The sequence below is a fragment of the Erythrolamprus reginae genome, chromosome Z, assembly GCF_031021105.1.
Source record: "Erythrolamprus reginae isolate rEryReg1 chromosome Z, rEryReg1.hap1, whole genome shotgun sequence".
Classification (NCBI taxonomy): domain Eukaryota; kingdom Metazoa; phylum Chordata; class Lepidosauria; order Squamata; family Dipsadidae; genus Erythrolamprus; species Erythrolamprus reginae.
The window spans coordinates 82,833,759-82,841,734 of NC_091963.1; the positions used below are offsets into that span (position 1 = coordinate 82,833,759).

The window sequence follows — 7,976 nt, forward strand, 5'->3', positions numbered from 1 at the left end:
TCCTCAACTTCACCACAATTAAGTCCAAAATTTCTTTTGCTAAGCAAGACAGTTACTAAATGAACTTTACCCCATTTGATGTGCTTTTGCCACAATTGTTAAATGAATCATTGCGGTTGTTAAGTTAGTAACATAGTAGTTAAGTAAATCTGGCTTTCCCATTGACTTTGCTTGTCAGAAAGTCACAAAAAGTTTATTACATAATTCTGGAAATAGCATCCTTTATAAATACATGCCAATTGCCAAACATCTAAAGTTTGACTAACGTAATCATGGGGATGCTGCAATGGTTGTAAGTGTGAAAAACAATTATAAGCACTTTCTTCAACGTCATTGCTCCTTCAAATGGCCACTAAGTGAATGGTTGTAAATTGTGGACTACCTATATTATATTGTAACATATCAAGCTCCCTTTAATAGCAGAGAAATAGATCATGAAAATATAATGCTATGTAACTAATTATGCATGATTTCCAATTATCTCTTGATAGACCAAAGAGGAAAAGTAGCTTTTTTTCTATGATAATTAGCATTTTCCCTTGCTATTTTGCTTTTTCTAGCCTCTGCTTCATTTATGGGTTTTTGCTATCAAGAGATATGCCTAGCTTTTCAAAGAGTTTTACATTTCAAAGCCGTAGATAAATTAAAAACCATAAAGTACCTTTCAGAAATTAGGAGAAAGTGATATGCCAAGATCACCTAGCAGTTTTCATGCCTAAGGTAGAACTAGAGTTCTGTTTCATGGTTTCTTTCCAGAAGATTAATCATTAGACCAAATTGATAAGTCTAGAATTAATGTCAATTCTATATTTTATTTTATTTTAAAAATAGAAATTTGTCTCAGAAACTAAACTTTCAAAATATTGCCCGATTTTTTTGTGATAACATATCTAGGGTGAAGCAGTAAAATACCTTGATGAACTCCTGGAAGTAGAAGATGGAATACAGTGATTTTTAACAAGTAAAGAAGGTTAAGAAGAGACTATTCATCATTGCTCCTAACTATTTCCATGCATTTCTTTTAGCTCAGGTTTAGAAATACATCAGGGCTTTATCAAGTTGCATAAGATGCCTGACTCGTCCTATTAATTTTCTGTCTTGTCATTGAGTCTAACCTTGTTTTTTTATTTTCTTTTAAATAAATATTATAATTAAATTTCTTTGCCACCGATCTCATTATGAGGTTACTTTAGGTGGCTCTCAGTCATAAAAAATAAAGAGAAAAAAAGGAAGTTTAAACAAAGTAAAAATAGAACAATGTGGAACACAGCAATTTTTTCTAGTAATTCTGCTGAGCAAAGGCATAATGATTTAAATGAGATTTTGACAGATGAGAGATATGGATCTTTATGATTCATTCTGTATGAAAAGGGTTTTCAAATGAAGAATAGAAAATAAATCCCTTAAATAAATAAAGGCACAACTCACTGCAGTCATATACTTACAAACTTACATGTTGAAACTTATATGTAATCCTCATCTTTTTTTAAAATATTTTTTATTGTATAAACATTAAAAATCTATCCTTTTACAATATACTTATTTGTTTGTTTAAATGTTGTACTTATATCTTATAAGACAAACAACAAAACATAACACAGTATAACCACCCCTCCCATTTGAACTGTTATCTACACAGTTCATTCTTTATAAATTTATACGGCCTATAACATCAGCGGTTGCTGTACGATTGTTCTATAGTTCTAGTAAAACCAAGGTCAGATTGTTGCTATACAGTGGTACCTCGAGATACGAGTTTAATTCGTTCCGGACCTGGGCTCTTAAGTCGAGCAGCTCTTATCTCGAACGACTTTTCCCCATAGGAATTAATGTAAATAATTTTAATTGGTTCCAGCCCTCAAAAAACTCACAAAGTTAGTCTAAATTATGCAGAAAGATATGTTTTTAATGAAGAAATGTACATGTACATATAAATGAATAATGAAGTTTCTTTCACTTAACTTGTAAACTTTCTTAAACTTTTAAATTTACATATGTTCAACTTCTCTGCCACCCAATCCTGTAGGACAGAGGTCCCCAACCCTTTTTGCACCAGGGACCGGCTTTAAGCGATCAAGAGAGGAATGGGTGAATGAATGGACGGAGGGTGGGAAGGAAGGAAGGAAAGAGGGAAGGGACAGGAACAGAGGAAGGAAGCAAGGAAACTTATGAAAGGGGAGAGTAAGAGAGGAATGAGTGAAGGGAGGGAGGGAGGGAAGAAGGTGGGAAGGAGAAAGAAAAGAAGAAATAGAGGAAGGGAAGGTAAAAGAGAGAAAGAAAAAGAGCAAGAAAGAAAGCTGCAAGCACCCCCCCGAGCCCCCCAGGCCGGCTGCAACCTTTTAAAACACGCGCGCCGCTTCGCAGCTGTCTCCTGAAGCCGAACGCGGAAGTTAGCGTTTGGCTTCAGGAGACAGCTCCTTGGCGCTTGTATCTCGAATTTGGGCTTGTAAGTAGAACAAAAATATCTCTCCCCTCCCAGCTCTTATCTCGAGTTGCTCTTAAGTAGAGCAGCTCTTATGTCGGGGTTCCACTGTATATCATAATCTTATGAATAAAATTAATTCTAGGAACATCGGATTTTTATTTACAGCTATTATCTCTTCTACTATCCACCCAAGTATAAAATTTCTCCAAAATTTCCTAATAGAAACACAGAAACATAGAAGTCTGACGGCAGAAAAAGACCTCATGGTCCATCTAGTCTGCCCTTATACTATTTTCTGTATTTTATCTTAGGATGGATATATGTTTATCCCAGGCATGTTTAAATTCAGTTACTGTGGATTTACCAACCACGTCTGCTGGAAGTTTGTTCCAAGGATCTACTACTCTTTCAGTAAAATAATATTTTCTCATGTTGCTTTTGATCTTTCCCCCAACTAACTTCAGATTGTGTCCCCTTGTTCTTGTGTTCACTTTCCTATTAAAAACACTTCCCTCCTGGACCTTATTTAACCCTTTAATATATTTAAATGTTTCGATCATGTCCCCCCTTTTCCTTCTGTCCTCCAGACTATACAGATTGAGTTCATTAAGTCTTTCCTGATACGTTTTATGCTTAAGGCCTTCCACCATTCTTGTAGCCCGTCTTTGGACCCGTTCAATTTTGTCAATATCTTTTTGTAGGTGAGGTCTCCAGAACTGAACACAGTATTCCAAATGTGGTCTCACCAGCATTCTATAGAGTGGGATCATAATCTCCCTCTTCCTGCTTGTTATACCTCTAGCTATGCAGCCAAGCATCCTACATGCTTTCCCTACCGCCTGACTGCACTGTTCACCCATTTTGAGACTGTCAGAAATCACTGCCCCTAAATCCTTTTCTTTTGAAGTATTTGCCAACACAGAACTGCCAATACAATACTCAGATTGAGGATTCCTTTTCCCCAAGTGCATTATTCTACATTTGGAAACATTAAACTGCAGTTTCCATTGCTTAGACCATTTATCTAGTAAAGCTAAATCATTTACCATATTACAGACGCCTCCAGGAATATCAACCCTATTGCACACTTTAGAGTCATCGGCAAATAGGCAAACCTTCCCTACCAAACCTTCCCCTATGTCACTCACAAATATATTAAAAAGAATAGGACCCAGAACAGACCCTTGTGGCACACCGCTTGTAACCTGACTCTGCTCAGAATACTCGCCATTAACAATAACTCTCTGATGTCTACGCTTCAGCCAGCTGCAAATCCATTGAACTATCCAGGGATTAAGTCCAATCTTCACTAATTTATCTATCAGCTCTTTATGTGGAACCGTATCAAAGGCTTTGCTGAAGTCCAGGTAGGCAATATCCACGGCACCACCTTCATCCAACACCTTTGTGACATAGTCAAAGAAATCAATGAGATTAGTCTGACATGATTTGCCTTCAGTAAAGCCATGCTGATTTGGGTCCAATAAGTTATTGTTTTTTAGGTGCTGATTTATCCTCTTTTTGAGTAGAGTCTCCATCATTTTAACTACAACTGATGTCAAGCTAACTGGCCTGTAGTTACCAGCTTCTTCTCTACTGCCCTTCTTGTGAATAGACACAACACTGGCCATTCTCCAATCCTCAGGAACTTCTCCTGTTAACAAGGATTGGTTAAACAAATCAGTCAGGGGGGTAGCAATGACAGATCTGAGTTCTTTAAGAACTCTGGGGTGGATGCCATCTGGACCCATTGCCTTATTTATCTTTAATCGTTCAAGTTCTTCTAAGACATCGGCTTCTAAGATCACTGGAGCTGAATCCGTACAGCTGGAAGCAATGCTATATCCCTCTATAGTATTATTTTGTAAGGTGTCTTTTGAGAAAACTGAACAGAAGTAGCTATTGAAATGGTCAGCGATCTCCTTATTCCCATTAATGCATGTATTATTCCCGGTACTAAGCTTCGTGATGCCGCAGTTTTTCTTTTTCTTATCATTAATATATCTGAAGAAGGTTTTATCCCCCTTCTTTACAGATTTGGCAATTTCTTCCTCTTTTGAGGCTTTAGCAGCATATATTATCTGTTTCGCCTCCTTCTGTCTCATTTTATATACCTCCCTATCAGCTATACTTCCAGACTCTTTATACCTCCTATAGGCAGCCTTTTTTTCATTGACTATAGCCCTTACATCATTGCTAAACCATAGCGGTTTCTTCTTCCTTTTACCTTTAGTTATTTGTCTTACATACAGTCCAGTGGCTTTTAAGATGGCCTTTTTTAATACAGTCCACTGGATGCTCGCTCCTGCCATTTTATCCCTCCCCTTTAATTCATTATCTAAATATTCTCCCATTGCATTAAAATTTGTTTTTCTGAAATCCAATACTTTGGTTGCATTATAGGATTGCTCACAATGAGTTTTTACATCAAACCACAAACATAGATGGTCACTGCAACCTAAATTTTCTCCCACCTTGACATCTGAAACCCAATTCCCATTCGTAAAAACTAAATCTAGAATATTCTCCCCTCTAGTTGGTGTCTTAACCAGCTGTGCCAGAGCTGCTCCTGTAAAGGCCTCTACTATATTCTTACTTTTGCATGTAAGGGCACTGGGGATATTCCAGTCAACATCAGGCATGTTGAAATCACCCATAACCACAATATCTCCCTTTACTGCCATTTGGGTAATTTCATCCACCATCTTGTTGTCATATTCCTCGGATTGCCCTGGAGGCCTATAGATCACCCCAATTCTAATGACAGAACCTTCTTTATTTTGCATGCAAATCCAGAGAGTCTCTAGATCTTGACACGTATTTTGAATTAGTGTTGTTTTTAGACTTTCTTTAATATAAATGGCTACTCCACCTCCCCTTCTCTCTATTCTATCCTTCCTATACAGTGTATATCCTGGTATGGATATTTCCCATTCATTAGAATCCTTAAACCATGTCTCAGTTATGACAACCAGGTCCAAATTATCTCTAGATATTATGGCCATTAATTCACAGAGCTTGTTGCTCAAGCTTCGAGCATTTGTGCACATTACCCGAAGAACATTATTTTCGTTATTAGTTTGCCCCTTATCATCAACAACTACATCTATATTATTTGCAGCTCCCTTTTCATAAGCTTCCAAAAACTGCTTTATCCTCATTGGTCGGGGACAGAAATCACCCACATCAGTTACATCTCTGTCCCCTTTACCTAGTTTAAATGCCTGTCCAAAAAAGTTCTGAATTCCTCACCGAGCACCTGGGTACCTCTGTATGATGGATGCAAACCATCCCTCTTAAACAACTCCCTATTAGACCACTGACATCATGACTTACATAGCCAAAACCTTCAGCTTTACACCACTGCCTTAACCACACATTAAACTCTCTGATACACGTTGTTTTATCCTCTTGGCCACAAACCGGTAACACCTCTGAGAAAGTCACTGAATCAGTTATTTTACCCAGCTCCACACTTAGACATTGAAAATCTCTTTTTACTACATTAACATTTCTCTGGGACAAATCATTTGTGCCAAGATGCACCACCACATCAACGTTATTACCTTTACTCACAGTCTTAACAATGTTTGTAATCCGCCTCCTGTCCCTACTGGCAGTGGCCCCTGGGAGACACCTCAGCACCTTCACCACATCCTTGCTCTGTCCCAAATCAACACCTCTAACGGTCGAATCACCCACAATAAAATGTGTCCTCTTTTTATTTCTACTAACTGCACTTGATGGTTTGGTGACATTTACGACAACTTCCCCTTTGAACATCCCCTCATTCTCTGCCTGAGGGACCTTGCTAATACCTTGCTAATAATACTTTGATTCGTCTTTATTTTTGAGCTTTTGAGTCAGTCTGTCAAGCTGCCAGTCAGAATTCAGACAAATAAAACTCAGAGACCTTTTATAAAGGTTCAAAAGTGAATTTATCAAAATCAGAACTTGAAGAATCAAAAGAAAAGCAAAGTCTGAGGAAAAATGGCGCGTACAACATATATCAAAAAACCCAAGTCCACCCGCTGTTGGGCATTCACCCAATCTCCATTGTCCAGATGCATCAGGTGGCACATGTTGCCCCTCCCGTCACTCCTCAGGAATTTTCCATCTAACGATCTCCTCCTGGCAACTGAGAAATCAAAACTTAACTCTCCTCCTGCATGCTTCCCAACCCCCCCTTGATCTCTAACCCCACCCCATCTCTATGACAACCAAGCGAAAGAATGCAGCAGCATAGCGAAGGTTGACATTCGGCCCCCCTGGAACAGGGACTTTAGTCCTAGAAAACAAAAAGAAACAACACCAATATATACAAATCATCATTAGGGCTTATCACGATATTTTGTTCTAAAACGGTCAATTTCTCTCTGGGTGTTCATGTGTTTCTCATCAACCCATTCCACATGAGATGCCAGAAAATGTTTCCAAGCTACTAAATACTGAGTCCTGCCCCTGTGTTTACGGGAATCCAGCACTTCTTTGACCTCAAAATATTTCTCACCCTCAATGAGTAAAGGGGCTGTGGGGTCCGCTTGCAGTGGCCGCAAGTCACTTGTTCGTTTCGGTTTAAGTAGACTCATGTGAAATACCGGGTGAACCTTTCTCAGCTCTTTTGGCAAATCTAATTTCATTGCCACCGAATTCACCACCTGCATAATAGGGAAAGGACCTACATACTTAGCTCCTAGCTTTTTAGACTTTTGAGTGGTCCTTAGGAACCTAGTGGAGAGATAAACTCTATCCCCCACCTTATAATCCACTGCAGCTATCCTTCTCTTGTCAGCCTGGGCCTTATGGGAGCTATGAGCCTCATCTAACGCCTTCCATGCTATGGGCCAGGTCGCCTTGAGTTGCATTACCCAATCCGTCAATGATGGGTGTTGAGGCTCATCTTGGGGTAATTCTGGGATTGGCACAAAATCTTGTCCGCTTACCAACTTAAATGGAGTGAACCCCTACTATTATGTTATAGGCCACCTCTGCAAATGGTAACAGATCACTCCAGTTATCTTGTTGATAATTCAGGTAACACCTAAGGTACTGCTCCAGCACGGAGTTAGCCCTCTCACACACCCCATTAGTCTGAGGGTGGTGACTAGAGCTGAGCCCTTGTTTTGTACCCACCAACCCCAAGAACTCTTTCCAAAAGTTAGAGGTAACTTGTACTCCTCAGTCCGATATGATCCTCTCAGGAACCCCGTGAAGACGATATAGATGTTGTATAAACAATTTCGCTAATGACCTAGCGGTGGGGATTTTGGAACACGCCACAAAATGAACCTGTTTGGAGAAAAGGTCAGTCACAACCCAAATCACAGTATTCCCCCCGCTTTCAGGTAGGTCCACAATGAAGTCCATTGAGATTTCTTTCTAGGGTGCCCCAGGCCTAGCCACTGGCTGCAACAGTCCTTGGGGCCGACCCGGGGACTGTTTCACTGCCGCACACACTGGACAGCTCGCCACATAAGTCTCAATGTCCTTCTTCATCGAAGGCCACCAAAACTGCCTTCTCAATAAATGCAATGTCTTTAGGAACGCAAAA

At 39.5% G+C, this 7,976-nt stretch overlaps 1 protein-coding gene across 3 annotated transcripts in view; it reads left to right on the plus strand.

The window, feature by feature from the left end:
* CRTAP (cartilage associated protein) overlaps window positions 1-1,538 on the plus strand; it is a 75,905-nt gene extending 74,367 nt beyond the window's left edge. For all 3 annotated transcript variants that reach the window (XM_070727404.1, XM_070727405.1, XM_070727406.1), the window contains one exon: window positions 895-1,538. The gene's annotated coding sequence lies outside the window, so the exon portion shown is untranslated. The remainder of the gene's footprint in view (window positions 1-894) is intronic.
* The last annotated feature ends 6,438 nt before the right edge of the window (window positions 1,539-7,976 follow it).